The 20,785-nt window shown below is 38.1% G+C and overlaps 1 protein-coding gene and 1 non-coding gene across 3 annotated transcripts in view; one reads left to right on the top strand and one right to left on the bottom strand.

The window, feature by feature from the left end:
* The window catches only part of NELL1 (neural EGFL like 1), an 835,074-nt gene that overhangs the window by 81,029 nt on the left and 733,260 nt on the right, over window positions 1-20,785 (bottom strand). The window lies entirely within an intron of this gene.
* TRNAS-GCU (transfer RNA serine (anticodon GCU)) lies at window positions 17,219-17,292 on the top strand. Its single transcript has one exon. It is a non-coding gene; the product is annotated as a tRNA-Ser (tRNA).

Consider the following 20,785-nt stretch of genomic DNA (forward strand, 5'->3'; position numbering starts at 1 on the left):
GAAAATTAGCAAAGATAAAAAGAACATTTCATAAGAGTCAATTCATCAGGAAGATATAGCAATCTTAAATATGGGAAGGTTTTTAATAATAAAGATTAAAATACATAAACAAAACTAAAGAGCCAAAAAGGAAAATACACAAATCCAGAGATTTCAAAATCCCTTTTTTAGTAATTGCTAGAATAACTGGTTAGGAAAAAAATCAGTAACATAGAAGACCTGAACAATACACATTGACATTTATTTAACATTACTACCAATCACTGCAGCATACATATTTTTTGCAACTGCACATACATGTTTACCAAGATATGACAATTAAAACTATCCCCCAAAATTCAACAGACTGAAATCTTACCAAGTGTGTTCTCTGACCACACAGAATAAAGTTAGAAATCAAGTAACAATAAGATCCCTAGAAAAGGTACAAATATTTGGAAATCACACCACTTCTAAAAGCCCATGGATTAAAAAAGAAATCACAAGGAAAATATGAACTATCTTGAACTCAATGATAATAAAATTACAACATATCAAAAATCAGCAGGAATCAGCTAAAGCAATGCTTAGAAACAGATGTATGCCTACAATGCTTATATAAGAAAAAATAAAAGTTTAAAACCAATGATCTAATTTTCTACTGATTGAAACTACTAAAAGACAGTCAAATAGATTTCTACATTATATTGGGTCCTGAGTATATAAGGTAGGATTAGTGACAACATAGGAATATCTCAAGACTGTTAAACTCAAAGGGATACTTCTTAACATAATCTGAGAAAGAACAGCCAAATGCAATTTTTCACTACTAAGAACCAGAGGGAATGCAAAAAATATGATTCTGCACATCAAATCCAAAGGAAGAGTCCAGGACAATGGTCGGAGAAGTAATTGTGAAATATACATCTAGGCGGATGGGAAGCAGGTAAGCATGAGGTGTAAGGAGCAGGTGCATGGAAAGGCCCAGGAATGAGTACATGAAAAATAAGTAGGTATTGAAACACCTTTGACTTTGGACCATCAGTTCTAAGTTACACTTGAACCTTGCTTCCCCCCACCTGCCAAAAAATAAACATCCTGGCTCACATAATTGAAATGTCCAGAGGCTCTATCTAGACTCTGGGATACAGGTAATCAAATATATCAATCAGGGTTTAGACTCCCTCTATCTCACCATTCAGTTCTTCATCATATAATATTAGCTTCATTTTAAACCGGAGCCTCTCCATGTAGTGGCCCCCACTGTTCTAGGCTAACATCATTCTAAATCCATTGACGACAGAGACTTTTAACAATAGTATTGACAAAAACCTAAGATTTGAGCCTCATTGGTCTCAGTTCGGTCCCTTGCTGAGTCCAGAAGTAATTACCGTGTCTATATCTGGATCGCCAGTCCATCCCTGGAGCAAATAAATCATCTCCACTTGAGGTATGCTGAACTGAGAATTGAGAAGTTGTTCCCCCAGAAATATTAAAAGGCCATTACTAGAATGGGGATGTATTCTGGGTAGGTGAAAATAACCAATTTCCATTAGGCCCTTTTTTACATTAAACTGCAGCATATTGTAAAATGGATATGCTGGCTCCCAAAACCATGCTACTTCAGGCAGACTGTAATGCTCCCTTTGGGATGCTTCTCGGAGCTTCTCAGTCTAAAGGGTCCCTTCATATTTCTATTCTCCTCTTACTTTCAGGTCCAAGTTCTTGATATATGCATCCATTGTTGCCAAGAAAGTAAATAATGACATCAATGTCACTCTAAGAACTAAGTATAAAAGATACCTATTTGAGGCTTCTGGGAGGATAGCAGAGTGCACTTTATACACTTAAGGCTCACGTAATGTGTTTTGGCAATTCTTTAGGGAAAAAACTCATTTCATTCCATCATTATCATCGTTGTTGTAGCCTACGATTTTTGAGACCGTGTTTTGTAACAAGCATGGTGTTAACTACTCTAAATATGTTTATAAATTCTTCTGTCAACCTTATAGATAACAAGCATTTGCGACAGACTCATTATCAACCATTCTCCCAGCCCCCGTGCCAGTCGTTTGTATGTGTGCTGTAGATTAAGTACCTGTCTATCTTTCCTCTGTTGACTCCCAAGAGTGGTATGTCTCAGACTCTTGTTAACTGGCTCTCAGTTAGGTGTGGTTGTTGGTGGCATTGGTGAGACTTAGGAAGGGGAGCAGGGCGCTTCTTTCTGGACTCTCTACTTTTGGTGGCATCTCTGACAATCTTCAGCCCAAGCAGTGGTAGTGCCTCCCTGCAATGCCTTTCTCCAGGATACCCTTATTCCCCTCAATTGCTCATTATACTCTTCTAGCACCTTTGTAGATAATTCACTCTATTAAATTATCTCCACTGAATTACCTGCTGAGGTTTTTGTTTTCCTGCTAGATTGCAACCGATACACCACCTTCCATTCCTCTCTGGTAGAAGAACCTTGACTTGTTTACATGAAGAGTAGTGATTGCTTACTTTCAGAAAAAAAATAGGCCCATCTCCTAGCCCCAAGGGTTGAATCCCTCTTGATCTCAATCAGTGGTTCTCAAAGAGTGGCCATTCTACTAGCAGCATTAACATCAGCAGGAAATAGAATAGGAATGAAACTTATCAGTTTCTACCCCAACATACTGAATCAGAAATTCTGGAGGTAGATCCCAACAACTTGTATTTTTAACAAGTTTGCCAGATTCATCCTGAAGACCATACTCTGAGAACCACAGCTCTGCAATAATAATGCTATCCCTGTCCCCCCTTCCCAGTGATTTGTCTAGACCTGGGCATGTGACCATGTTCTGGCCAATGAGAAATAAGGGGCAAACTTCAGGGCATGAGAGTGGGAATAGGGTTGCTTTTCAAGATGAAGTGACAAAATTCCTGAATATTCATTCTATTTAGCAAGCTGGATGGAGGATTTGATGACTGGAGGTGCAGCAAATTTGGTACCATGGGGAAAAAAAATCCAATAAAATCACAGACACACCAAACTAGCCTTATGATATCACTGAGCTGCTGAACCAACCCTGGAGCCACATAGTGTCAGATTTCTTATCATGACATGTAATTAAGGATTTTACGATTAAGTTACAATTACTTGAGTTTTCTATTACTTGCAGTCAACAGTAATTCTAACCAGTAGGATACTCTTATCCCTGTTTTTCAGATAAGAAAACCAAGCCCAAAAGAGAGAAAACAATTTCCATAAGGCAATATATCTAATACTTGGTATGGTAAGATTCAAACTTGTGTTTCTCTGATTCCAAACTTGGCTACTCTACCTTTCAATAGGTGACACTATCACTCTCAATAAACTGCAGATCTGATGTGACCATTTCAGGGTACTGAAATGGCTATGTTTTACTTTTCCCCCTTATGTCATTACATCTAATCCTGAGAATCTTTACGGACTTAAGAATTCTTGATTAAGACAGTAGTGAAGTCACCTTGAACAGTTTTGTTTTTCTGCTTAAAAGGAGGAATGCAAGTCTGTTCTTAATTTACTCTTGCAAGATGTTAAATGGATCCTTTTAAGGACAGGTTCAGGTTTTATTTCGAGAATTCCAATAGCCTGCATTATTCATAGTGGAGGTACTTATGCTGACATGATAAATAACATAATTTACCACTAAATAAAAGAGAGAGACTTCAGCCCCTAATGAGAAATGGAGAATTTAAGTAAGTCAGTCCTTAAAAAAGCTTTACCATATTTCTGTCACCATCTGATTACTCTTACAGAAAAATTATTTTATGTTGTGTTAATGGCAGATTAGCAACCATCATAATGAAAAAGTTATTTTAGAAAAAAATAAAAGCCTTTATTTGTCAAATTCACGGAACTTCCAAAATTTGTGTTTTTGAAATGGACAAAAGTGTCTTTTTTTCCTCTTCTGTGCATTAGAGAAATTCAGAAGAGAAAATCCAAGTACACTCTCAGACAGGATGAGGTTTAAGATTCCCATAAAGCACTTATGCCGGTTTGTCTGGCCATAGCTCCACGCCATCCTGGGTACAACTGATTTGAAAATGGCATTGCTGAACTGATGCTGCTCACAAGGGATGCAGAGACAGAGTTGGCTCCATAAGTCAACCTCAGAAACATGGACACTTGGAAAGCTCAGGGCCAGCACCAAGTAACTACAAGAGGAAACAAAGCAAATGAGTCATCTCTCTTTGAATAAACAACCTCTCCATTTGAGAAACCACTTAGCTATCTAGAGAAGACAGACCGCTGAGGGGGTAGATTTCATGGGGTGAGGATCATTAAGAAAATGAAACAGAGGACAGTATCATTGCCTACGGTCATTTGTCATGTGTCCCGGTTCAGTGCCTGTATAGAAACAATAGCTTCCTTTCAAATATGTGGGTTAGCCATTGTAATATGGGTGATAACTAAGAATGTCTAAATTCCATGTGATTAGAAATCATTGAATCATAAAGGAACAGAGGAATGGAATTGTTATATGCTGCCATATTCAAAGGCATACAATCCAAAGATCAGAGGACCCACACAGGCAATCTGAGTTAATAATGTAGCCAGGCATTAGTAAACTAGAGAGAGGACGTGTCCTGCCCATGGGGAGCAGTGATTACTTAGCTCCAGGAAATGACCCCACACCGTGTCATGCTAGAATCCCAGTCAAGACCACTCCTTCACCCCGCTGAAGGTTCACTGATGGGCTAAGTCTGGCTATAGATAGGTTTTATTATTTTTTTTTAAATGCCAGTTAGGCCAACGCTGGGCAAGACACAAGAAACGTGTTTCCATTGAACTTGAGATCTCATTTTGCAAACTTTGAGTCCAATTACCATCCTTTTACACATAAAAAATGAAAGAAGTGATTTGCCTAAGGTCTCCTAGCTGGTTGGACAAATACCTGACTGCATATACCATGAATCAGTTCAACAGCTGTTTAAAGGGCAGTGATGCCAAATAGCTAGACAGACTTGAAAGCAGCACACACACACACACACACACACACACACACACACACACACACACATACCACCTAACATGTGCCCACAGACTTTTCTAGATGTGGAACTATAAAGAAGAGAATGAACAATTCTTCAATGTATGGTTTAGTCTCCATGGCAGCCCTGAGAAGTATGACTTCCTCTCCCCATTTTACAGATAAGAAAGCCAAGAGTCTGTGTCACTTTCCCAAGGCCACAGGTTAGTACATAATAGACGTGGGATTCAAGTGCAGGTCTGCTGGTGCCACATACTGTTTCTCTTACTATGCAATGCTGCTTCTTCCTTACACCTTCTTCTGTGAAATCCTAAGTATCCATATATAGCCTCTTCCTTTGAGGACCTCAGTCTGTGGATGGAGACAAGCTTAGAAACAAACACCTCTCTGGTGTAAACTCTGTGACAACTACACAGAGAAACGACAGCATTTTGGGGGACACACCCAGAACCAGGTCAGCAGGAAGCTACTCACTCAGCTCAGTAGAGCTTCATTTGTTCTCCCCTCCCTCCCCCAACCTGCAGTGAAACAAAGTGGAGGTGCCAAACCTACTTCCTGCAATCTGTAGAGAACGTTCTGGCTTCAAAAACCAAACTCATGGAGTTCCTAAGAGAGTCTTTTCGATGTGAAATGCTGTAGGCTTGGCAATCCTAAGGATCCCTTAGCCAGGTGCAGCACGGAACCACACCCAACACGCTGTCAGGTACGGTATCTTGTTTGATCCTCACACGCACATTGTGAATTGGGCACTTCAGGGTTCAGATTCTCCCTTCATACATGATGAAACCGAGGCTCAGAGAAACTGCTCAAGGTGGAGGAGAAGTCCCAGTGGGGTGTTCTGCCTTCTAGCCCTGTGTTCTCTGGAGCCTAAAATGCTAACTATTCAGGCATTTGCCGATAGAAAGGAACAGAGGTTAGTGGCAGGAAACAAAAGGAAGGTCCCCACAGAAAGAGTCAGTTAACATGTTGCAGTGGAATTTGATTGATGTTGGTGATATTTCTACAGTCTCCTTCTTCATCTCCTGAGCTTTCACCTTTCTTTTGTATTTTCTGTTTCAGTAATTTCCCACAAGCATTTGTCCCCTCCCATCCTTCTCCCCTGGCTTGCACCAAAGACTGAGATTTTCAGAAAGAAGTAGAAACAAAACAGCCATAGAAGACCGATGATTGTTTATATTGAGGGCCACTGAAGGTCACTATTGTAAAAAACGATGCAAACGTCAAAAAACAAAACAAAACAAAACCAACCAGGAAAGAAGAATTAGTAAATAATTTAAATGTCCACACATGATTGCTAAGGAAAAGTAAAGTCATCCTTCAGGGCGGTTTACCCACTCCGTTTTGTTACTTTATCTTCAGTCTACCTTATCTTCAAGCCACAGGAAAGCATTCTTCCAAGAAGGATTTTATCATCCATTACCATCAGCACAATCATTAGTATCACCTTCATCTCCTAACTCCTTGCTTCTCAAGAGTGACATTGGCAAAGAAACAAATACATTGAAAATCAGTGCTCAACAAAATGGGACAGGAATGAACACTGTAAAAAGAATAGTTTCCCAATTCCTAAGGCAGGGCTTTCTTGTCACAAAGAAGACTGCACAGGCTTCTGTGCCAGGTCTATTCCTGGGGCCTTATAATAGATGACCCAAACCGTCAGCCCTGGGAACAGAAAGAGCCCACACATAATGCATGGATTTGCTTAGCACACAGAGTTATATTTAACAACTGAACCAGATGCCAACAGTGAGAATCTGAAGATTTCACACATACAAATTTTGGATTCCTGGCATCTCAAAAGCAAAACAAATTAGTATGGCAATATTAGACCCACCTTGCCACATGGCAACAACTGGGAGGGGATGAGCAGTGGCTGCCACCTTTAAGTGGGGCATAGACTCTCCATTGCAGAGCAGTCCATATCGGGCTCACTTTACTCATGCTTGCCAGGTGTAGACCCCTGAGTTTGTGACACCTGCCAGAAAGGCTGCCTTAATGTTGCTAAGGGCAACAAAATCTCTAAACTTTTTGTATGGCGCACCTCTGATATTACAAATATTCTTAGTTTACAACCCCTATATAAGCATTTTTATACCACATATACACAAAAGTTAAAAGTAAAAATCATAAGGCAAATATTTTAATTAATTTAAATTACCAATGTTAATTGCATTATTTATTAACTTCAGAAAAATGTTTGCTCTCTAATGTAGTACTTTTAAGTATGTGCACAATGATGGAATATGTTTAGCTGAAAATCTTGCTTTTCACCTTGTACCACTTTATATACCAACTAAATGATGTTGGCAGGTCAGCTGTTAGCGATTAAATCATTCATATATTTAAAGACTAGTAAAGTTTTATGTCCTCATTTTCTGATACGATAATAACTAATGTAAATGGAAATTTGAATATTTCAATACCAATTGATGGGTGTGCCCAGTCCTGGGGCACATACCTGGCAACACAGGCCCCCGAGTGGATGTGCCATCACCAGTCTTACATACTCATCAGGGACAATGACATCCAGACTCTTAGGACAGTTCTGGGGTCAACCAGAACCAAGCTCAAATCCAGGCTCTGCTACTTCCTAGTTACGGAACCAGCTATTATCTGCTTCAGTCCATCTTTAAAATGGGGGAAACGATGGCTATATCACTGTGATATTTAAATGAGATAATACCTACAAATTGACTGCTGATCTCAGATTTCAGAGCCCATGCTCAATAGCAGATAACTTTCACTTTTTAAAATATCATTTCACTTTATTTTAGCTTATTTAACAGCATGATTATCTGACGGACTCAGACTCAGAGTCTTGGGTGTCTCTTTGAGAAAGCTTGATACTTTAAAAAAAATGTCCTCCTTTTCAGAGCCTCTACAATCTGTCACACACACACACACACACACACACACACACACACACACACACATGAAAAAGATGCCGTTCTGTCAATGGAATAGTAGATAATTGAGTCATCATAATATAGTAAAAGTATTTTGTTTCCATATATCTAGTCACCAACACTCTGCTTCACACACACACACACACACACACACAATATGTTCACTAAGGAATGACTTCTTAGCAAAAGCAAAAGAACAACTTTTTGTTATTTTTGGAAAAAAAAGGTAATACCCTTATTAATATGAGAACAGTCTACATTTGGCTTCTCTTCCCATTACTCAAGTATTATCTCACAGGCATTAATTTTCCCTGTGGTGTTGACTACAATTCACTGAGTAAAATGGTGATGGCTGGAAAAGAATTACAAGTCACAACCTAATTGAACAGCAGGGATAGACTGACTGGCATCGGCAAATGCCTCTGCTGTCAGCATTAGCAGGGCTGCCTGGGGTCCCAGACTGTGGCCTTACTGCTTGAGAAGAAATTTGGTGTCCCGTCACCTTGAATGTTTGCTTTCATTAGGCAAATAGGTGTCACCCCACTTTCTTACTCCAAAATGACCAAGTATTATTTTCACTTATGACCCACCAATCATCTATTGAGCATTAGCTCGGCATCAGCAATATGCTCAGGAGTTCAAGGCCGTGGATCTGGTGAGGTAGAAGATATTAGTAAATGGGCTTTACTGGTTTATATCGGTGGCAAAAATAATTTGTTTTTCACGGTCATGTAGCTTCTATTTTCAGATGGTTTGGGGTTGAATTCCTATATCTCTCCTTTTCTTACCATGTGGTTTTGGATCCTTCATTCTCACCTTCCTCATCTTTAAAAGGAAGATAATAATTCTTGCCTTGAGGCTTTTGTGACTATTAAATGAGAGGTGTATTATTATTTGTAGTTGTTGAATAAAAATGTTGGTTTCCTTTTACCCTCCCCATTGGTTACAAGGGGTGCAAAGTGGAATAAGACCAGTTCCTGCTTTCCAGGAGTTCACATTCCTTGAAGGAGACAAGCACATATATAATTAAAACATAAGGAAATATTATAATACAGTTATTAATCAAATGCTGTAAGTACAAAATCAAAGCTACAATACCATCCTAACAGTAAAATCCAAGATTGGCATACTTCCTGGTAACATAAATTCAAATATAACATGATTTCCCAGGGGAAATTAGCTCTCACTCTCTTTCTAGCTCTCATTTTCAAATAGAGGTGAAATAAAGTGTTTATCTTTTGGGGAGATGGAGAAGTCAAGGCCAGCAGTAAAGAGGAGGCGGCCCTGTTTCAGAAACAAGAACAGGTCCCATATGTGCCCAACATTCTTACAGCTCCAGCTTCTAGGATCACTTCAACCACGTGGGTACCAACTCATTAGGACATTTCTGGAACAGCTGCAAGTTCCAGCCAAGACAAGGAACTCCAAGCAGCTTCGATGCAATATTGAGGTCTGAGAACAATCACCACTAGGTGGCACCAAATAGCAGCAAGGCCTGGAAGGATGTTGCTCCTGGACCTGGCTCACTGGGGCAGGCTCATTCCAGCCATTTTGTCAACCTTGTTATGAAGTATCTTTGCATTCACACGATTTATATTTTAGGCCCACTTTCTTCAATACGTGGGTTTTATTGCATTTGGATTTTAGTAAAAGAGTTGAACCCGACTACATGCCCTACAAGATCTGGGCCTTCCTTACCCCTTGTCTCCGGTCATACCACTCTCCCCTCAGCTCACTGCTTTCCAGACCCTTTAGCTTTCTCAAATCCAACGTCTACCTTGGAGACTTTGCACTAGCTTCCTCTTTCTGGAATGTTCTTAATACACACAACCAAGGGCTGGCGGAGTGGCTCAGTGGATTAAGAGCTCGCTCAAGAGTGCGAGCTCTGAGCAACAGGGGTTCGATGCCAGGCCCGAGCTGAGCTGCCACTGAGCTGCCAAGAGGTTGGCAGGATGGCTCAGCTAAAAAAAAAAAAAAAAAGCTCCTTCTATTACTAAGGTCTCAGCTTAAATGCCACCATTTCAAAAAGTCCTGCCTTGACCTACTCCATTACCCTGTTTCTCTTCTTCATAGCATTAGTCAGAATCTGACATAAACTAATATATGTTTATGTATTGCCCCTTTTCCTCCACTAGAATATAAGGCCACGAGGGCAGGGACTTTTCCCTCTTGCTTACCACCATGTCCCTGCAGCATTCTAGATAATTGTTGGTGAGGATGGCAAGCTCAGGGGAGTTCTTTGGGTCATTGTCAGGGTCCTACGAGGGCAGAGAGAGTAAGCCAACTAGTAATTCTAGAGGAAAAGAACAAATAGGAAAGTTGTAGGAAACGAGGCTGGATTGGAAGAAGGGATTATTCCAATAAATATTAATTTGTCGGAAAAGTAACGATGTATTTCTTCTATGTTTTTCCTTGCAAAAATGTGTCATGAGTTTTCCGACAATCCAATACATTTGCTGGAATATATAGGAGATAACATCTCAGTAATAATAGTGGTACCAACAACTAGCATACAGTGAGTGTTTACTCTGCCAAGCATTCTTCTACATATTTTACAGGTGTGAGCTCATTTAATCCTCTCAACAACCTGGGGTTATGTATATATTGCAGACACCATTATTATCCCTATTTTACAGATGAAAACACAGAGACTCAGAGAAGTTATGCAACTTGCCCAAGATCACACAGGTAGAAAATGGAGATGAAATATAAACCATGATAATCTGTTTCCATTCCCTTAACTAAGACTACTATTTCAAATCAAACCATGAAAACACCAAACACCCATAAAAGTTACTAAAAGAAAGAAAAAAAAAACAAAAATAAAAAGATAAAAAATAAAAAACTAATAAAAGAAGGAGAAAGACTAGCCAAGGAGGTCTTTGCTAGGAGAGATGGGTACAACTGTCTAGTCAACAAGAAAGTATAATAGGTCACATTAATAAAAAGGAAGGTGACATGCAGGGTGGTCAAAAGGACAATAAATATAAGGCAAGAGGTTTTGGGGTGTGATTAAGGAACTCCTGAGAGGGTTCAAGAGTTCAGTTTGGAAAAAAGTGCTCACATCACAAGTGTATTTTTTCATGCTCCAGGAATTCATACCACCACTTGGACACGTTCTGACAGGCTGGATCATGACATTTTGGCAGATTTGGGCAAGGGCAAATGTATTGCAATTTGTCCCCTCAAATTACATCTAGGTTTAACCCTCAACATATGCTTGGATTTTATATTTTATACTAATGCCAAACAGAGAATGTGTGAGAAAGAAAAAATGAACACTGAGAAAAAATTACTAGATTGAACTTTCCTTCACATTTCTACACATTTTAAGTAAAGTGCAGAAATGGGAATTTGCCCAGTTCCACTTTAAGAAAATGCTTTACAAATTCCATAGAGCATATCTAAATTGCATTTAGATTCTGTGTTCCACTCCAGCATGGTTATTTATGGTGTTTATTGAATACAGCCACTGTTCTCTGCCTTCGCACATTTATAAATACAACTTATAAAAGGCATCCATTAAGGCTCCTGATCTATAATTGGAAACACGATGTGACCAGTCATGCATTCACCAACATGACAGAGTCATATAAAGTCATCCTGGCCCACTCTGTAAGGGCTGGAGAGGTCTTGTCATTCAACACAAGTGCCCAAGATGTTAATTAGACCTCAGTCCCTGGGCTTTTCCATGAGACTTTCAGTTCATGGGTTATCACTGTGTTCATGCCTCTCCTAATAGATCAAACATGAGGAATAATGACCTAATCTGTAGTAGTAATCCTCAGCAGTTTTGGAATTAATTTTAATCACCATGAAGGCAATAAGAATACCAACAATCTTTTTTTTGCTCATCTATACAAATATCTGCCATTTTTATGAAATGCCAAAGTAATCCAAAAAATTATAAAAGATAATACAATAAAAGTACCAGTATCTACTACAGTTAAAAAAGATAAATCATTACAAATACCACTCTGTATGCCTCCCTGCTCATATGTTCCTAGAATTCACCAGCATTCTGACTATAGTTTATCATTCCTGTACTTCTTTATGTATGAATCCCTAAACAACGCATAGCATTCTTTTGCATTTTTAAATGACATAAATGGCATCAGGCTGCACAAATATTTTTGTAACTTGCTTTGTCACTCAGCATTGTTTTGACATTTACTCATACTGAAAGGAGTAAGCCAAATAATTATTCATTTTCCATGCTGTTATTCTATCCTCTCCTTGACTGAAATTGAGTTCTCAGGTTTTGCAATCATAGTCAATGAAGCTATGAAAACCCCCACATTCAATAGCTTCTCAAGTATATTCCTGTAAGTGGGATTGTTAGGACAGAGAGCACGTGCACAGTCACCTTTGTCAAAGTACAAAACAATACGCCAAAGTGCTTTTAAATTTACATAAATACATGCTCCAGCTAAAAGTGTCAATTTTTCCTGTGGTTTCATGTCTTTCTCAATACGTGGTATTGCCAGAAGTTGTGTTACCACAGTGGGTGTGAAATAGTATCTTTCTGTCATTTCATTTAGATTTCCCTGATTACTAGTGAAACTGAATATCTTTCCATATGCTTATTGATTTTTCTTGTTTCTATAAATTACCTGTTTATGATTTTTGTCCACTTTGTGTGCCTTTTTCATATAGATTTTAAAATACATAATACCTTTTTTGGTTTATAGCTATTGCAAATATCTGGTTTCCAGGCATGTAGCTTATATTTTCACTTTTTTTGAGGGGATGGTTTCTTTGATGAATAGAAGTTAATTTCAGCTCATGTGAAATGATTTTCAATCTTTTCCTTTGTTGTGTTGTTTTAAGGGTTTGTTTCTACTGATTCACCATTAAATTTGAGGCTTGCTACAGGTTTTAGTACAGAACCTGTATCTCAGTTGTTAAGATTTACTTTCTATGACAAAGTGAATAAATTTTATTGAAAGCTTTTTCTACTTAAGATGATTCTATATATTTCCCTCCTTGTATCATTTAATGCAATGAATTATATTGATGTTAGGTACTATAAAACCGTTCTTGAATTTCTAAGATACAAGCAACCTGTTCATGATATTTTAGAAAACAATCTTTTTTAGGTTGTTTTCCTTATATTTGTTCTGAGAAGAATTTTTTATATATATATAAGTGACATTCAACTGCGATTTTCCTTTATTAAATTGATTCTGCCTAGTTTGGTAACACATTTATCCTATCTATATTAAGTGAAAATGCAAAGTATTTCCTCCTTTTTTATTCTCTGGAATATTTAATAAATATCAGTACTATATATTTCCTTAATGTTCAATTGACTCGCTGTATAATATCTGTGCATGAGTTTCAATATCTATGTGTACAGTTAGGTAAGAAAATATTTTTAATTGAAAAACTTAATTGTTATACAGCTACTCAGTATTTACATGTATTCTTGATTCAGTTTTGATAAATCATATTCTGATAATATGTATATTTCATCAAGGTTTTCAAATTTTACCATTTTACTTTTTTATTTTAAGAAATACTTGTTATATCTGTACTTAAGTTCCCCTTTTTAGTTTTAATAATAACTTTTGTGCCTTGTCTCTTTCTCTTTGATTAGCGCCAATAAAATTTTGTTTATATAATGGATCTTTTCTAAGAAATAACTTTAGCTTTTGATGACCCTCGATTTTATTTCTCATTTTACTTATTGTTGCTATCTTTATTTTTTCCCTTCAATTAACTTTCTTTGTTTTACCCTGTGGTTCTTTTTGCTAACTTTATAAATTGCATACTTTTATCAATAATTTTAGCTTTTCTTCTATTCTCACAAAAGACCTGAGGTACCTCAAAAAACCATTTAAGCTGTATTCAACAATTTAATCCTGTATTTTAATTCCTGAAATATCTGTTGGGTTCCAACAGTTCTACTTTCTGAAACCCTTGGATATGTTATTTTTCTCTTCATTATTTTTCTGACTCCCTCTCATATTATCTGGAAATTTTGAGTGGAAAATTGTGTTCAATATTCAATGGAGTTATATCTGTGGGAATCTGGTAAGACCTGAGTTGGCAGTGAGTTTCTCCAGAAAGAATGAGCCTTTGTTTCTGCCAGATATCAGGAGGATAAATCTTTAAAAACACTTTAATTTTTCAGATTCAGGTATTCCTAGCTCACAAATTCATATAATCCAACCTTTTTTTCCCTAGAATATGCTTTTTATATGAAGGGAAGATATTCAATGAAGAAAAAAAATGGTTTAAAAAATGGAAGATCCACGTTGTTCAGGATGTCTCAGGCATTGTGACTTAATGGAAAGAATTCAGCAGTCTTGAGCTTGAATCCATACAATGAACAAGTCTCTTACACTTATAAGAGTGTGATCCTGATTCTTTGTGTCTAAAAGTATGGGGACTACATTACATGGATAGAGTGAAGATTACATACACATAGTTTGAACCCACCTAACAGAGCACCAATTAAACAATGTACGTTCAATAAACAATGTGATAAGCCCTGTGTATTCTTCTTCCATGTCTTTCTTAGGCAAGATAAAATGATAGCCCAACGAATGAAAGGACCCCTAGCCTATTGTTTGTATGGCCATAATCCTAAAACAATGGCATCTATTCAATAAATACTTATTGATTCCCTCCATACTAAGCAGTGAAGGATGAGGTACATGGTAGGAAATATTAGAGTGGGTCTAACATCTATTGGTAAGAGTTGGGAACTAATGGGCTCAAGCTGCTAGACGTTTTGAGATCATAATCACTATTCTGTGTGCTTTGCATATATTATCTTCTTTAATCCCTCCATCAACCACATAATGTGTTTGCCCCATTCCTGATGAGGTAACAGAAGTCCCAGATCACACAGTAAGAACCCATCACAGCTGGAGTAAGTCCAGGCCATTTTACTTCAGCTCCTACTTCAAAAGTCTTAAATACTGGCTCCAACTAAGAGTAAAAAGTCATTATATTGTATTATTTCCTTGGGATCAATTAGGCCAGAAAGTCATAAACACGTCATTCTAACCATGATTGAGCACCATGACTGTGGGCGGACCTGTGACTTGCTGGGTGAATTGGGGGCATTGCTTTGCTGAACAACAGCTGCGCTGTGATCTGTACTTTTGGATCACTATTATCAGACTGCTTTAAGTGTTCTCACAATGTCAAATTAAACTCATAAATTAGCAAATGGCAACCAAGTTGACAATTCTTTAAAGAATAATAATCCAACATACTTTGGATGTTGACCTTTCTAAAAAAAAAATCATTATTTTAAGATAGCACACTGAATTTGAAAAATGTATTTTTATCACATGCACTAACATGATTTTTTAAATTAATTTTCAACCTGTCTTTTCATATTAGGATATTCATATTATGAGACTCTGACATGCTGGTAGCCCTGAACTAACCAGATGTTTTTGAGATTTTGATGTATGCGCCTAGGGGAAAACTCAGAATTCCAACCACCATTCAGTCATCAATCATTTATTGAAAGGCTACTACGAGCAAGAGCAAGGCACAGAAGATTTACAGAGAAAAGACTTGGTCCCCCCACATGAGATTTCATAGTCTAGTGGAGAAGAAATAGATAAATAATTATCATGATATTATAAATGTTAAAGTAGAGGGATGATTCAAGTTATCTTTAAAGAGAACAAAGGGAGCTACCTATTGGATAGAGATGAAAACTAGAGAAGTTGTGCAGGTGACATATCTCAGCTCAGCCTTGAAAGGCAAGTAGTTTCACTTGATGGAGATAAAAGAGCATAGAGGCCCAGAAAATGCCATATGTGAACATTCTGGGTGCAGGGTAAAATGCAAAGCATTCAGGGAACATTGAGCTGTTCAGTGTGGCTGGATCACAGGTCTTATGGAGGAGTGAAGTGAGGAAGAGATGAGTTTATAAGGTAGGATGGGATTCCTCTATGAAAGACCTTGATTTCAATCCTACTGTAGTGTCCATCATGTAGATAGTGGGAAATCACACAAAGGGTTCTCAGCAGGCGCATGACATAACCACATTTATATTTTGGAAAGATCACTCTGGAGACATGGGTTTGCCAAGATTACAGGACTGGTTAGAAATAGAAAAATCATTTTTTGGAGGCCTTAGAAGAGGAGTTGTCCTACAAGGTGATGTCCCAAAGACAGTATGACAAGGACATTTTATCTCATTTTCCAAGAAAACTTATTGAGAAATTTTAAACTCTGTATTATGGAAATTTTTCTTAACTTTGAATGCCACCATATTGAAATAATCAAAGCAAGAGATATGAAGTGTGATAGCCATAGAGTCTACAGAGAGGGTGGATTTAAGGGTGGCATCAATAGTATCTGGTGACACCCCAAGGATAAAATGAGAGAGAAGCTGAGCATGGCTTTAGAAACTCTGCTAAGATTGGATGAGTTAAAATAAATAAAAGTTTACTGAAATTAAAATTAGAGTAGTATATATCCTCTCTGGAAGCCAGAGGAGGAGCAGAAAAATGACTAAACCCACCTGACCAGGAGAAGAATGGAATAAAGAGAATTACCAGTTTTGAAAACCAAGTTCCCTGAGCCTATTATAGGTACATCATGATAAGCACTGAGTTAATTAAGACAAGAATTAAAAAGGCACCCTGCAAGTTTATTCAATTATGCACAAAAGTTGGAGTCAGATGGTAGGAAAAGATGTGTAAGTAGAACAAAGTAAACAGGCCTGTGATCAAAAGACATGAGTTTCAACTCCTGCCCCACTGTTTACTCACCTCTCTGAGCTTCTGCCTCTACATCAAAGAATATGAAATAATAATCCCTGCAGAGGACTGATGTGAGGATCAAATGAGATAAAGGATGTGAATGCGTTTGTAAACTATAAAACCCTTGACAAATCTGAAGCATTATTACAATGGTATTATCACAATAAAAGTTAAATGCACTGGGGAAAAAGCACCCTAGCTTTCAATTATTCTGTCAAAATATTTATTGGACACTTATGTTCCAGTCTGCTGCTCTCAGTCCTGGAATACGAAAAAGGTCCCCACTCTCACAAAGCTCTCATGGAAGCACCATTCTCACAATGAGAGAGAAAAGAAGTCACAGGTTATTAATTCAGTAAAGCTTTCGCAAGAGAAAAATATCCCTGTTGAGAATTCAGCTAAGTACTTCCTGGATACAGCACTAGTCACGGGACATAAGATACGTCTCCCAGTGATGTCACAGTGTTCATTATATCAAAGTTGGAATCAAGGAAAAATTTGGAGATGAGAATAATTGCTGAATGTCAAAAAAAGAAGAAACAAAGAGCCAAATGCCACAGCCATAAAAGAAAATCTAAAATTAAGGACTGGAGGGGGTGACCGGTTAGCTCAGTTGGTTAGAGCATGGTGTTGCTAATGCCAAGGTTGCTGGTTCAATCCCCGCATGGGCCACTGTGAGCTGTGCCCTCCTTAAAAGAGTCAACTACACCATTGTAGCATGAAGGCAATGTGTAGCCAATGACCATGGCTGTTCCCCAATAAAATTAATAAATAAATAAAAGTAAATAAAAATTAAAAAAGCAAGTTTAAAAAAAATAAAATTAAGGACTAGATTGGGTAAGTGAAGAACTATTTTATGGATACTCAGAGAAAGTGAGGCACCATCTGAATTACACATTATTTGTAGGATCTACCTGACTGAGAATACCTTTTACATGACTAGATTTATACTCAACCACTCAAACTGAGAGGCAATGTAAATGTTATCTGTTACCTGAGGTCCCTCAGAAAGGACCTGGACACAGCAGGGGACTAACCCTAGCCTTGTAATAAACACACTATAGTTTGTTTGGCCAGACGGTTCCTCTAATTCTCCAGACAGATGGGGAGCTCTCATCTGGGATGCAAATGTCAACCTTGGTGTTGAGGCATCACCTCCTGTGTTGTCCAGAGCAGTGCTCTCCAATTAAAATATAACATGAACCATGTGTAAAATTTCCAGTTTTCTAGAAGCCACATGAATAAAGTAAAAAAAAAAGGAGTTAAATTAATTTCAATAATATACTTTAACTCAAATATCAAAAATACGATTATTTCAGCATGTAATCAATATAAAACATTTATTAATGAAAAACTTAGAAACATCATAAGAAGTCAACAGTCACACTACAACATTGACAATAACAGCTTAAGATGATGCAATGCTTACAGTGAATTGTAGTCCTACCAAAACAAAGTTGTGCCAAGAGAAAAATGTATCCATTGCTTCAGTTTTAAAGTTTTAATTAAACAAATTAAAATTAATTAAAATGACAAAGTAGGTTGCTCATTTGCACTAGCCATATTTCAAATACTCAATAACCACATATGGCTAGTGGCTGCTATTTTGGACAGCACAGGTCTAGAGTTTAGAAAAAGAATTAGAACTTCAAGGGAACTTAAAGATCTTCAGATGGAGTCTCTAGTTTACATACGCTTATGATGAGGGAAGAAGAAAACTGGACCAAGTATTGTGTTGCATATTGGCAGATGGAACGTATATCATTGTACTTTAAAATAACAGTAAGGACAATGATCATTCCCATTTCAAATGAGAAAATTCAGGCTCAGACAGATAGGAGGGCTTACCCCAGTCACATGGCACAAGTGTGATAGATCAGGACAAAACCCCAGAATTTCTGATTCTTTCTGTTACTGACTTTCTTATTTGATTTTTGTCCTTCTTTTTGTCTTAACATAGGTATAACCGCGTGTCTTGATCCTACATCTTGACTGATATGTGGTTGATATGGGAAGTTTCAACTTACTCTTTAAGAAGATGGAATAAACTAGAACCTCTATTCATATTCATTCCTGTTTCTTTCAATCTCCTACTTATCATTCAAGATGCACTGTGTGTATTCTCTCTTTGAGAACAAAGCACAGAAAAGGAATTTCTGTAAACATTATAAATAGCAGCCAGCTTTCCAAGAACCTGCTCGAGGAGGAAAACCTTGCACATTTGCTATATCGTTTTTATGCCTTCCTTGTCTAGTCACAATGTGGGTGTATAACCAGAAAGGGACACTGTGATTTATCTGCTCGCCTAAAGAATCCAAAAGCTCAAAACTGTCTGAAAGGCAGGAAGCCATAATGAAGAATGTGAAAAACAACATATTAACAGGCAACAGATATATTTTTGGCATAACTTCCTTCAAAATCAAACTGAAGAAGGTGCTGATGAATCAGGCTACAGAAACACCAGGAGCGCTTAACTTCCCCGGGGCTATGTGGTAAATGATGATGCTAGCGATGTGGGCACAGAAAGTCCCAAACAATCAGGGTGAGAATAAATGCAGCGACCAGGTTTTTTTGTTTTTGTTCTGTTTTTGTTTTTTGAGTAAACTTGCACTTTGTGCAGTATCTTGCAATGAAAAGATTATGGGGTTTGGAGCCAGAAGATCTTACTTGGACCCTGCCACTTCCTTGTCACGTGACCTTTCTATGTCTCAGTTTTTCCATCTAACTGAGTGCCAGACAATCAGTAGAAGTCCCTCAATCAAGACTAGTTAGTTACTGGGCTGGCCGAATGGCGCGTTCCTTACGAGTTGAATTGGGACGCCAGCTCTGAGCATCCTGAGCATCAGGGCCCTGGTTTCGATCCCACATTAGGGCCAGTGACACTGCGCGCTCTACAGCTAAGGTGGTGAACAATAGCTTGACCTGGAGCTGGGCTGCTGTGAGTCACCGATGACAGCATAGGCTGCAGTGGAGCTGCAGTGGGCTGCTGTAAAAAGCAATCGTGAGTGGCTGGCAGCTGGAGTGAGCTTCCAAGAGCCAAAGTGAGCTGCCAAGAGCCGCTGTGAGCGGCCGTCCAGGGCCTGGCTACCAATCTGCCTCTCCCGGGAAGAGCACAATGATAATACCAACATGGGCCAGTGAAGTGGCGTCCTCCACAGCTAGACTGAAGAACAAAAGGACAGCAACTTGTCTGTTCCCCTTTCCTGATTCCCCAACGCTGTTCCCCTCCCCCAATTCCCCAATAAAATCTTAAAAAAAAAGACTAGTTAGTTACTTATCCAGGGTAGCATCCTCCTACCCAATACTGATAGTTCTTATTCACCTCTCTATTTTTGTGAATTTTGATCATACTAACTCCTACCTCCATAATTAGTAATATTATCAATAATAAATCTATGCAGTGGCTCCTGTAGGAAATTTGTCAACTGTAACTCATCAGAAACCACCTCCATCTCCCTTCTAAGACTCCACCAAGTTCTTTCCTGAGAGAAAGTTGACAACACTCATGAGTAAGGGCAAAAGATTTCAAAGCTATGGCCATTGTTTGCCAAAGACAAAAGGCAAGAATATTGATGAGCTTTGTCCAAGGCTGGTGTTCAAACAGATTAAACTTTTGGGACTCTGGACAAAAGTACAAAATAATGGAGAAGGGGAAGTGCAGTAGGGAGAATTATAAAACAAACGCATTGGCTCCTGGATATTCTTTGTATACAAGGCTTACTGTAGTGACCCCATTTTCCCAATCATAAATAGATCATCACTCATGTGAATGGTGAACTAAGGCCACACAGAGGAGAACCCTGACTTACCATAACATCATTTGCTGAAAAATAATAAGCTTTATATCTTTTTTTTGTCATTTATGACAGATTTGTAGTATTTTGAATAGATGGGGTAAACCAGTTTAAATCCCAACAATGCACATATTATTACCCACAGTTGATTACACATTTCTTTATTCAGGTCATTGTTAATGACTCAAATAACGAGGTTTCCTGCTACTTTGCTCACATCATACTCAAATGAGGTATGCAGATGAGAGGAAATATGACTTGCCACAATGTTCTTCATGTTAATAAATCCCAATAAAAAGCAAGCCCTAATGTAACATTGCTAATGTGAGATTTTAAACTCAGCATCCAAGAAGTATGAGCCAAATTCTAGA

This window comes from Hipposideros armiger, unplaced genomic scaffold (genome assembly GCF_001890085.2).
Source record: "Hipposideros armiger isolate ML-2016 unplaced genomic scaffold, ASM189008v1 scaffold_159, whole genome shotgun sequence".
Taxonomy (NCBI): domain Eukaryota; kingdom Metazoa; phylum Chordata; class Mammalia; order Chiroptera; family Hipposideridae; genus Hipposideros; species Hipposideros armiger.